The sequence below is a fragment of the Myxocyprinus asiaticus genome, chromosome 4 (assembly GCF_019703515.2).
Source record: "Myxocyprinus asiaticus isolate MX2 ecotype Aquarium Trade chromosome 4, UBuf_Myxa_2, whole genome shotgun sequence".
Lineage (NCBI taxonomy): Eukaryota > Metazoa > Chordata > Actinopteri > Cypriniformes > Catostomidae > Myxocyprinus > Myxocyprinus asiaticus.
The window spans coordinates 58,721,567-58,734,533 of record NC_059347.1 but is presented as its reverse complement, the minus strand read 5'-3'; the positions used below and the strand labels follow the sequence as shown (position 1 = coordinate 58,734,533).

Sequence of the window (12,967 nt, the reverse complement as noted above, 5' to 3'; positions counted from 1 at the left end):
CAATGCTTGATCCTCAGTGCCTTAACTGGGTTGATCTAGATGTAGCCAATGGTGAGAATCCAGATTCGGTGAAGAAATTCAGAGAGGATCTGAAAAGATCACTTATAGGTAATGCATTTTATTTGCTTTAATAACCTAAACATTATTTGCCTGCATTTTATTCTGAAGCAATTTTCTTATTTGTCCACCATATACGCTGTATATTGCAGAGCATAAAAATATGCAGTAGGCATACAATAATGGTCCTTAGGTCCCTAAATCCAAATAATGCATTTTAACATGTTATTTATGCATGTTTCATATTTTTCAGATACTTTGACTGCAGAGGTTGAGGCCACAGCAGGAGATATGCTGCATTCTGAAGCTAACAGTGATGCTGATGCAACCACAGATTCTCCTCCTGGCAAATGCCCACGACTTCTAGCTCGCTATGGAGCCCACAAGCACCTGAGCCACTCAGCTAAGGATGCATGCAGTTCAGCTCAGATACATAATTACTTTGATACTTTTGATTCATAGTGCATTAACTAATGTTAACTAATATAACTTTTGATTTAAAAAGGTATATGTTTGAATTAACATTAACTAAGATTAATAAATGCTTAATAAGTATTGTTCATTGTTAGTTCATGTTAACTAATGTTAACAAATGGAACCTTATTGTAAATTGTTACCGTAATATATATATATATATGTATATAAAAAGAAGAAAAAGAAATCAGACTTCATGAAATGTTAGTGTGACTTGGTTTTAGGGTTGCTCTGATACCAAAAGTTTGGCTTCGGTACGATACCAACCCTGGTACCTCGGTATCGATACTAAATCGATACTATAATCAACAACAACAACAAAAAAAAAGACATAAAAATACATAAAAAATGCATAAAGTCTCACAGATACAAATGATTTGTTTTCTGTTTTCATTTTTCTGGATTCCATGTTAAATGTTTTAATTAAATGTTATGATCACATGGTGTTTAATCAAATTGATACATACAGCTTTAATCAAATAAACATATATATATATATATATATATATATATATATATATATATATATATATATATATATATATATATATTTATTTATTTATTTATTTTTTTTTTACAAAAAAATTGCAATTTTATTTTTGCTAAAATAAAATGCTGCAGAACAGAGCTAGCTTGACAGTATTAATGAATACATTAATTAAAAAAATTCTGATTACCTGTGGCACAAGGCTACTATGGCTAAATCACAACATGCTGCTAAAACACTTGCATTTGTGATATTGCTTAAATATAATAATAATAATAATAATAATAATAATAATAATAATAATAAAACAACCAATTAATATTATATAATTGTTAATCTGAGTATTATTGCTACTTTTTGAATATTGCATTTTTATTCAGTGTTATATTGTGCGTGCGCGCACGTGTGTGTGTGCGTGTGTGTGTTTGTGTGTGTGTGTGTGTGTTTGTGTGTGGCCTGGGTTTGGGTGGTTTACAAGGAAATTTTTTTAGGTAACAAACTGGTAATTACAAGGGTATTATGCAATAAATGTGGTTTATGAGGACATTTCTAGTGTCCCCATCATTCAAATCGCTTAAAAAACATACTAAACTATTTTTTTTTGTTTTTTTTTTTTTATTTAAAAATGCAGAAAGTTCTTTGTGAAGGTTTAGGGTTAGGGTTAAGGGATATAATCTATAGTTTGTACAGTACAAAAATCACTGTGTCTATGGAGAGTCCTCATAAGGATAGCCGCACCAACGTGTGTGTGTGTGTGTGTGTGTGTGGGTGGGTGTGTGTGGGTGTGTGTGTGTGTGTGTGTGTGTGTGTATGTGTAAAGATCTGGAGCTGAGTGGACTTGCCGCTGACTGGTACCAGCGGTGTCAAAATCGGCCTCTGTGGAGGAGGCTCGTGAAGGACGCTACTGGGCAGTTGGAGGCAGTCGCCCTCCAGCAACAACGGAGGGCGGAGGAGCGATGCTCACAACAACGAGCGGAGCATCGGGTGGCTAAAGCACAGCAAGTTGGCACAGTAGGGGGCACAGGTGGTCCATCAGCCAGTCGTCTCAGTCAGTCGACCCGTGGCATCTGGGTCTGCCCCGTGACCTCCTGCCAACGGGCTTTCGACACTTCACGTGGCCTCAAGGTGCACATAGCCTGGCACAAGCGTCGCGGTGACGTCACCGCCACTTAGTGGCGAATACCGGTTGTTGTTGTGTGTGTGTAAAGCAGATGACAGAAAGCAGAGCGCTCTTGTTCATTCTGTAGCGTGCAGTGCATGTGACTGTATAATATTTAATTAAATGACATTCTTCTGCACACACTTGGCCATATCATTTTGCTAATTGCAGCATACTGTAATATGGTAACGAAATTAGCAACAGATGATATCATACCGTTTAAATTTCTTTGGTATCACGATACTTCTTTAGTACCGGTACTCTACATGATTTTAATAAATAGTATGTTTATATTAACATCAAAAAATATTGTAAGCTAAATGCTATCCCATATGCCTTTATGCCAGAAACCATGTAAATATAAAATGGAACATTTGGAGTTTACATTGGATGAAAAAATCCAAAAAGCAGAGAGTGAACTTTGCCTCCTTATTTCAAAAGCCCACCACATGCCAATGCAACAAAGCCATGTTGTTTTTTTATTGAACAATGTTGTTAAATCATCGAGCCCGCCTACACAGGGTGGGCAAACTGTAAACTCTCTAAAGTAATAATGAAAAAATAACTTTATCATCAGAGTTTATGATATGTTATGCGTCTGTGTGTCTTGTTCCCTCTTTAGTGTCATAAGCAGGGAGTGCTCTAGCTCCCTTATGTACTTATTCTGTTGTGCTGATAATTTCACATTATTAGGTGAGGGAAATCGCAACCCACTATGCTGGTTGTTTTGAGCAGCGGATCATATCATTACCTGCAGAGGGAAGTATTTGATCCCAGTACAGAGAGCTGCTGTTTCAGCCTAATTCTGCTACCCAGAGCCAAGTATTCATAAGGCACCACAAAGATATGAGTGTTTGCTATTTTAGCTTTTGACTGTTCCATTCTATCCATTCTCTTTTGTGTCGAAAGATTGAAATGTAATTTAGTGTTCTTCATTGGCAGAACAAAAAAAAAAAAAGGCATTTTTTTAATGCTTGTGGCAATACAACAAAGTTGCATGCAATGATAAATGGCGCAAAATAATTAAAATAAAATAAAATATCAAATGCAGATTAAACAAATCATTAAGAAATAATAATATAAAAAAACAATAGTTCCAAATAGAATAGCATTTAATAAAATGAGTAAACTAAGTAACAAAGAATAAATTAAGGTTATTAACAGGATAGTTCACCCAGAAATGAAAATTCTCTCATCATTTACTCACCCTCACACCATCCCAAATGTGGATGACTTTCTTTCTTCTGCAGAACACAAAGATATATAGAAAAATATCTCAGCTCTGTAGGTCCATACAATGCAAGTGAATGGTGACCAGAAATGTAAAACTCCAAAAGCACATAAAGGCAGCATAAAAGTAATACAGTGTAATACAGTAATACAACTCATGTCTTGCAATATGATAGGTGTGGATGAGAAACAGATCGATATTTAAGTAATTTTTTTACTATAAATCTCCACTTTCACATTCATCATTGTTTTTGGTGATTCGCATTCTTTGTGCATATCGCAACCTACTGGGCAGGGAGGAGAATTTACAGTGAATAAAAAAATGACTCAATATATGAACAAATATTGATCTGTTTCTCACCTACACCTATCATATTGCTTCAGAATATATAGATTTATCCACTGGAGTCATATGGATTACTTTTATGCTGCTTTTATGTGCTTTTTGGAGCTTCAAAGTTCTGGCCACCATATGGCCAAATATACTTCTAAAAATCAACATTATTTAAAAAAATATATAATTTCTAAAACATTATTAAACAAGAAGGATAAGAAGCAACTAAGAAGGATAGATACATAGCAGGATAAAAATGAAAAATAAGACTTCATGTTCTGATTATTTACATTTACATTTATTCATTTGGCAGATGCTTTAATCCAAAATGACTTACAAAAGAGGAATACATTATAAGCGAATCATCTTAAGGAGACAGTGGTACGAAAAGTGCCGCATTACAAAGTTTCACTAGTATCAGAATAGTAGTAGTCAAGACAGATTATAGTGCAACAAGAAATTATTATTACTATTATTATTATTATTATTATTATTTAGTGACTGGTTAAGTGCTAATGGAAAATATGTCTTTTTAGCCATTTTTTGAAGACAGAAAGTGAGTCAGCTTCACGGATGGAGTTGGGAAGGTCATTACACCAATGTGGTACGATGAAACCGAAAGTCCGGGAAAGTGTTTTGGTGCCTCTTTGTGTTGGCAGGCTTCTGGTGGGAATTATAATTATATATATTTTTTTTAATTACATTCAAGATGCTAAAGTGTTGTTGGTGGTTTCCAGGGCATTGCTATGTGGAATCTCAAATGTTCTAAATGGTTTTAGCATGTTGCAATATGGTTACTAAGGTGTTATGGGTGGTTGCTAGGTGGTTACTTACTGGTCAAAGTCAAAAGAGGTCCCAAGATATATCCCTCCTTCAATCCATCAGGTGAATACTGTAAGTCTGATAGCTTAGAAAAGTAGCAGCACACCTCTCCTCAACAAGCTGCATGACTTGAATCATTCATGTCTGTAGTACAAATGTGTGGGGCAAGTTAAGTGTCAAAATGCAATACTGTCTGCACTGATTTAGCTACTGATTCACAAAAGGAATCATACAAATCAGGCAACAGCACAAATGTGCCAACAAAATCTGTGCTGAATACAATTTGCACAGTGCAATTCCTGAACTTGTGAGTTGGTTCTGAGCATTACAATAGGTTGAAGAGGGTGCAACAGAAAATGTACACAAACATCTCTTTTAAATTTCCTCAGGCGAATATACTGCAATGTTTTTTGCAAATTTTGTGAATAAAGCACAATCGAATGAAGCAAATTTACATTTGTATTTGAGATAAAAACAAACAAAAAAACAATTAATTCATTTAAATATTTAAGGCGCAGTGCTATTTTCGCACCAATTGCATGTGGTTTATCTGGATTGTGGTTTGAAATACAACAGGTAAAAGTGATGCAAGTCTTTAGTGAATTCGCCCTTCTCTGTCTCCTTTTCTTTGTTTTTTCATAATTTATGTTTTGCTCTCCATTACAGATTCCATCATTTTAGTACCATCTCTCTTTCCTTTTCCCAATGCTGTCTCTTCTACTTACATATTCTTACAGTGACAGTTTAATGAATCCAGCATTTCTTAATGCTTAGTGTGTCCTAGTGGCAGGATCACTAACCCCAACCCCCCTCTCTGTTTCCCACGTGCTGCCTTGCATATTGCACTTTATAGGCAATTGGGCCAATGGGCTGGGTAACATCTAAATGAATCAAAACTCAAACTCCTTCAGCCAAGTATGCTTAAAAATCACGTAGCTTCTCACTTTAAGCCAAAGCTAAATAGCTGTCCTCATAAAAAAATTAAAAAAAACAACCCCACCCCGCCATATATTTACTGAGCTATATTTAGTGATATAGGCTTTGTGTAAAAGTGCATTTAAGGAGTTGGCAGTATTACTAAAATCTGATATCACGGTATGAGTAATTGTCACATCATCTGCTGTCTCTTCTCCTAGCCAGTTCACACAATCCTCATCCCCTGCATACTAACCCCTCACTAGACTACAACCCCCATCATGCATTGCCTCCTGCCATTATCTCTCACACCTGTTCATTATTACTCATTATCTGTGTATTTAAGCCCTGGAGTTTTATCATTCTGTGCAAAGTCTTGCCCAGTTCTTTCTCAGTCTGCAATTCTAAGCGGTTATCCCTGTTTTGGATTTTTGACCTGTGCCTGTTTATTGTGGATTTTGCCTCAGAGTTTCTCTTTTTTGGATTTGTCTGCCTCACTAGACTGCTTTCTGTTTTTTTACCTTTTTGCCTGTTTGATCTCTCTATTAAACCTGCATACGGATCCTACATCTGCCTCTCAGTCTGATTCGTTACAGTAATATATCACAATATAGGTGAAAACGTAATAAAATTATTTTAACTAACATTTGGCAATGGTTATATTTTGGATAATCCACTGAATTAAGTACAGTACAAATAAAAGGTATTTCACCTAAAATTATAATCTTCTTTTTAATTTTAAACCAAAAGTGAAGTATTCAGTATAATACCTATTTATACACACCAATGTAAAATATCCACTGTCCCTCACGTTTGCATATTTGTGTACATTGGGAGAATCTGGGGGTTTGAGAAAAAGAGGGAAACCCCACTATTGCAGCGTAATTCCGCTGCAGGTTGCAACAGAAATTTCAGGAAACAAACGCAGCAACAACTCTGGAATATCTGGAAATAAATAAAGCAACAGAGAATAAAATAGGGAAGTCTTCATCAGATGCCATGTTTATTATTTACACAAGCGTTGCAGGAAATTATGTTGTTTTGGAGAAAGCTGCTTACTAACGGAGCCGCATGTATACGGGAATAAAGATTACACCACTTATACAGTGCATGTAAACAGGAATGACGCTTTCTCGCAACATACAGCTTTTTGCTGTCCATGTAAACTTAGTAAATGTGACTCAATGCATAAATTACATTGTACACATTTTCAGTGGGTGAAAACCAAAATGCATGGTAGTATAGCAGAATATCTACCTGTTGACAAATTCCAACTGTCACATGGTATTTATCATCATAGCACCCCAACCTAATTTATACTGTACATCTGCAGGATGTGCGGAAATAGATAAATATGTAGAAAAAAACCCTTTCAAACAGGAAAGCGTAGGAGTCTTCATTAACGATGGGATCGATGCATCCATTCTGGTGTTCAGACAAATATTTCAGCCACAAATGATGCTATTCACCAAACACATCTAATATGCAGTGTTAAAATACACAGTTAATACTACATTAGACACTCATTCATGGAGAAAGCTTTGAATTGTGCATGGCTAACTTTATTGGACAAGACTGTGCAAGCAGAGAAATGGATAGAAGGGTAGACATGGCGAGATATATTTAGAGAGACACTGGAGTGAAGAGAGACAGGCGGAAGAGAGAGAGAGGAAGACAGGCAGACAGTGGGGAGAAAGAACAAGATATGCCCACACCACAGTACAGACGCCATGCATGCTTATGTGTTTAGTGAAGTGGTAAATCATATGCATTAGTATGATACTACTTTTGTGCAAGCTGTAGAGAGGGATTGCTTGTAATTAACCAGGTTAACCAGGTTCTTTGCTTATAGTATGGGTGTTTCTTTAATGTCAGGTACATGCCCCAGGGGTTGATTTTTATTAAAATGAACAGATTTCAACTTTTTTTTCTTTTTGTCTTATGTCACATTCTTACAATCGCAGAGATCTGTGTAGGGCATCAATTTGTCCCTGGCTGAAACCCTATTATATATATATATATATATATATATACACTACCGGTCAAAAGTTTTGAAACACTTACTCATTCTTTATTATAATTTTTTTCACATTTTAGAATAATAGTAAAGTCATCAAAACTATGGAATAACATAAATGGAACTATGGGAATTATGTTGTGACTAAACAAAATCCAAAATAAATCAAAACTGTTTTGTTTTTTAGCATCTTCAAAGTAGTCACCCTTTGTCTAGAATTTGCAGACATGTACTCTTGACATTTTCTCAACCAACTTCTTGAGGTATCACCCTGGGATGCTTTTTAAACAGTATTGAAGGAGTTCCCATCTATGTTGGACACTTATTGGCTGCTTTTCTTTATTATTCGGTCCAAGTCATCAATTTCAAAAAACATTGTTTTTTTATTATTACATTTTCATTTATAATGAAATTAATATGGTGGCACAATTAGATTTTTTTTATCTACAAAACTAATTTCAAACATTTAATCATACACCTTCAGATCAAAAGATTTTTAAGATCATGAGAAACATTTCAGTCAAGTGTTTTAAAACTTTTGACCGGTAGTGTACATGTATATAAAAAAACATGAAACTTACCAGACCACGTATCCTACTGTTGCATCCACCATGAACAGGAATTGGGAAAGGGATACTCAGAGTTATAGCTGACCATGAAATTGCCTGATTTATTCAGGATTATAAAAAAAAGTTGACGCAGTGAGGACACAACTTTGATAGGCAGTTTTTTTAATGGAAAATAGAATTTAAAATGTACTTTATGTATTGTTTGATATCTTACAGATCCGTATTTTCGTTTTCTATTTATATTTATGAATTTGTTGCATTTTTAAACACTTTATTTGGCAGTTTAACATTGTGACCTCTTCCTCAAGACAGGTTAAGTTGCATGTGCTTCCTAATGAAATTATTTAAAAATATAAGTAGTGAATTATGGGATCAAAATCCTGCCAAAACTATTGCGGCCATGGATCCAAAAATAATAAGCATGAATCAAAAAATAATAAGTGCAGATAAAAATAATTAGCGCAGATCAAAAAATAACAAGCATGAATCAAAAATATATAAACACATTTAAAATATGCTGCAAAAAAAAAAACTAAAAAAACTAAAGCAAAGTCATCAGAATTGCAAACAAAATCATGTTTTCCTTGGTTATATTACTGTTTTTTGTGCTCTCTGACAATTTAGCTCATATTTTCATTTTTTTTTTTGTACGCTTGCGCTGTATTATTCTTTGCTTTTGTTTTTCAAGTTCTGTGCTTGGTAATAATGGCCTACTCGGAAAACACATTGTTTCCTAGAGCTGGCAGAAAATACGCAAAACAGACACAAGCAACATATCTATCAACCACAAATAATATAATATTGAGCAGCAGCTGTCGGTTGCATTGGAGTGACGTCACTTCCCCTCTTCGAATGATTGGCTAGAGGAGGAACTGTCAATCAAAAACTAGTGGACCAATAGGGACGCAAAACGCCCCCTGATTTACATGAAACTCTACTCACAAGCAAAGGAAAATACAGCGTAAGCATAGAAAAAAATGAAAATATGAGCAAAATTGTCAGTGAGCACAAAAAACAGTAATATAACCAAGGAAAACATGATTTTCCTTGCAGTTCTGATGACTTTGCTTTAATTTTTCTTTTTTTTTTTTTTTTTTTTTTGGTAGCATATTTTAATTGTGTTTATATATTTTTGATTCATGCTTGTTATTGTTTGAGCTGCGCTTATTATTTTTATCTGCGCTTATTATTTTTGATTCACGCTTATTATTTTAATTCACACTTATTATTTTTGGATCCATGACCACAATAGTTTTGGCGGGATTTTGATCCCATAATGAATGCCCTGAGTATACACTTTTTAAGCATTTTTATTATTATGAATTTCTTGATATTTTTGTCCCTTATCTCAAGAATCAGTGTTCTGTAATTTTTTCACATATGACGACTGTCCCACAATTGTGTCATCATTTCCAGCACACCAAACAATTTTGCCCTTAATAAAAAGTTTTTTCAAAAGTTAGTGTACTTGTTAACCAAGTCAGTAAAAGTGTCAGAGAAGCGCATATTTGAGATGAAATCTGAGACAGGTGATTTTTGAAGAAAAAGAAAATCCAAGGTAATTATTACTTGTTAACATGTCAGACCCAATCAAAAAGTGTGAAAATATTATTTAATTGTGTGTATTTAGGACACGTAAAATGTAATCTATGTAATTAGCCTTAGCGTATATGTCCGCAGGCGTGGAGTAAAATCTGCTCAGCGTCACTCAAAACACTCGAGAACTGCCACTTTGGGGCGTGTTTGTAATATGTAAAGAGAGCATGTATTGTCTAACATTGTTTTCAGTACACAAGCAATAACATCCTCTTATGTATGCATGATTAGATTTGGAAAGATGCCAGCTTCATTTTTCAAATGCCCAAAATATACTTGATTTATTACACTTTTGCTTACGTGGTTTTGAGATGTGTTGGAAATGACACTGGTGGGAATTTTCATGACTTTCAGAAAAAGTGAAAAAAAATGACATAAATCTCCTGTGATGCATGTACATACATAGTTGACAAATAAAATAAAAATTGGTGAGACTGTAAAAATTTTTGTAATGAAACTTTAGTTTCAAGAAGTCCACAGTGCCTAAGTTGAAGAAACACCAGTATAATGTGTTTATTTTGTGTGTGTCAAACTTTTGTCTGTAAAAGGTCATACGTACCAATTATTTCAAAGACAACTCAGAAACAAAGAAAAAATACTAATAATTTTGGATATAATTCTGCTACTCTACATCTTATTTACTGCTATTAAGTGCCTCAAGCAAAACTCGAAGCAAGACTAAACATCTTTCAAGTTACAGAGACACAATGTACAGGTGCATCTCAATAAATTAGAATGTCGTGGAAAAGTTCATTTATTTCAGTAATTCAACTCAAATTGTGAAACTCGTGTATTAAATAAATTCAATGCACACAGACTGAAGTAGTTTAGGTCTTTTTTTCTTTTAATTGTGATGATTTTGGCTCACATTTAACAAAAACCCACCAATTCACTATCTCAAAAAATTAGAATATGGTGACATGCCAATCAGCTAATCAACTCAAAACACCTGCAAAGGTTTCCTGAGCCTTCAAAATGGTCTCTCAGTTTGGTTCACTAGGCTACACAATCATGGGGAAGACTGCTGATCTGACAGTTGTCCAGAAGACAATCGTTGACACCCTTCACAAGGAGGGTAAGCCACAAACATTCATTGCCAAAGAAGCTGGCTGTTCACAGAGTGCTGTATCCAAGCATGTTAACAGAAAGTTGAGTGGAAGGAAAAAGCGTGGAAGAAAAAGATGCACAACCAACCAAGAGAACCGCAGCCTTATGATTGTCAAGCAAAATCGATTCAAGAATTTGGGTGAACTTCACAAGGAATGGACTGAGGCTGGGGTCAAGGCATCAAGAGCCACCACACACAGACATGTCAAGGAATTTGGCTACAGTTGTCGTATTCCTCTTGTTAAGCCACTCCAGAACCACAGACAACGTCAGAGGCGTCTTACCTGGGCTAAGGAGAAGAAGAACTGGACTGTTGCCCAGTGTTCCAAAGTCCTCGTTTCAGATGAGAGCAAGTTTTGTATTTCATTTGGAAACCAAGATCCTAGAGTCTGGAGGAAGGGTGGAGAAGCTCATAGCCCAAGTTGCTTGAAGTCCAGTGTTAAGTTTCCACAGTCTGTGATGATTCGGGGTGCAATGTCATCTGCTGGTGTTGGTCCATTGTGTTTTTTGAAAACCAAAGTCACTGCACCCGTTCAAGAAATTTTGGAGCACTTCATGCTTCCTTTTGCTGACCAGCTTTTTAAAGATGCTGATTTCATTTTCCAGCAGGATTTGGCATCTGCCCACACTGCCAAAAGCACCAAAAGTTGGTTAAATGACCATGGTGTTGGTGTGCTTGACTGGCCAGCAAACTCACCAGACCTGAACCCCATAGAGAATCTATGGGGTATTGTCAAGAGGAAAATGAGAATCAAGAGACCAAAAAATGCAGATGAGCTGAAGGCCACTGTCATAGAAACCTGGGCTTCCATACCACCTCAGCAGTGCCACAAACTGATCACCTCCATGCCATGCCGAATTGAGGCAGTAATTAAAGCAAAAGGAGCCCCTACCAAGAATTGAGTATATATACAGTAATTGAACATACTTTCCAGAAGGCCAACAATTCACTAAAAATGTTTTTTTTATTGATCTTATGATGTATTCTAATTTTTTGAGATAGTGAATTGGTGGGTTTTTGTTAAATATGAGCCAAAATCATCACAATTAAAAGAACCAAAGACTTAAACTACTTCAGTCTGTGTGCATTGAATTTATTTAATACACGAGTTTCACGATTTGAGTTGAATTACTGAAATAAATGAACTTTTCCACGACATTCTAATTTATTGAGATGCACCTGTATGTGCTGATGAAGGACGTTTCCATATAGTTGCATGTTTCTTTGCATGCCCTTGCTTCAGTTAAAACACTTGATTTATCTAATCAAAATAACAAAACATGCTAAGGTTATTAAAGGAATAGTTCGCCCAAAAATGTAAATTCTCTCATTATTCACTTACCCTGATCCCATCCCAGATGTGTATGACTGTCTTTCTTCAGCAGAACACAAAGTAAGATTTTTATAAAAATGTTGAAGCTCCGTAGGTCCTTATAATCTAAATAAACGGTTGCCATCAGGCTGCTGGCTATTTGACGGTCCAAAAGGAGCATTTAACCAGCATAGAAGTAATCCACACATCTCCAGTCAATCAATTAGTGTCTTCTGAAGCAAATCGATAGGTTGGTGTAAGAAACAAATCGATGATTAAAACTTTTTTACTTTAAATTGTTGCTTCTGTCCAACGCTGGGATTCTGTTTGAAATTAACTAACTTTCGCACAACGTTCATTCCTCTGTTGTGCACAAAGCGCGGGCTTCCGACTTCTCGCATGAACGCGCCATAGCGCTTACGTCATTGATGCGTCGACTGTTGGCAGGAAGCGATATTTTAAAGTTAATAAAGTTTTAATTATCCATTTGTTTCTTGCACCAACCTATAGATTTGCTTCAGAAGGCATTAACTGATCAACTGGAGTCGTGTGGATTACTTTTATTGCTGCCTAAATATGCCTCAACATTTTTCTAAAAATCTTAATTTATGTTCTGCTGAAGAAAGACAGACATACATATCTGGGATGGCAACAAGGTAAGTGAATTATAAGAGAATTTTCCTTTAAGTGAGGATAAAAATATATATGAATATTGTCAATGATGATAGATTTAGATATAGCAAATCCCCACGAGGTGTCAGTAATTGTTTTTATTTCACCTCTGTTATACTGCAGAACCAAGCCATTTTAACTGTAGAATCTCCAACGCTGACCATGGAGGCACAATAAAGAATAAAAAATAAAAAAAACACTATCGGTAACTCTAG

The 12,967-nt window shown here is 35.4% G+C and overlaps 1 protein-coding gene across 3 annotated transcripts in view; it reads right to left on the bottom strand.

The window, feature by feature from the left end:
• The window catches only part of LOC127439995 (proline-rich protein 36-like), a 188,549-nt gene that overhangs the window by 152,659 nt on the left and 22,923 nt on the right, over positions 1-12,967 (bottom strand). For 2 of the 3 annotated variants that reach the window (XM_051696336.1, XM_051696338.1), the window contains exon 2: positions 3,385-3,421. The exons of the other annotated variant lie outside the window; for it this stretch is intronic. The gene's annotated coding sequence lies outside the window, so the exon portion shown is untranslated. The remainder of the gene's footprint in view (positions 1-3,384; positions 3,422-12,967) is intronic. 3 annotated transcript variants of the gene reach the window in all.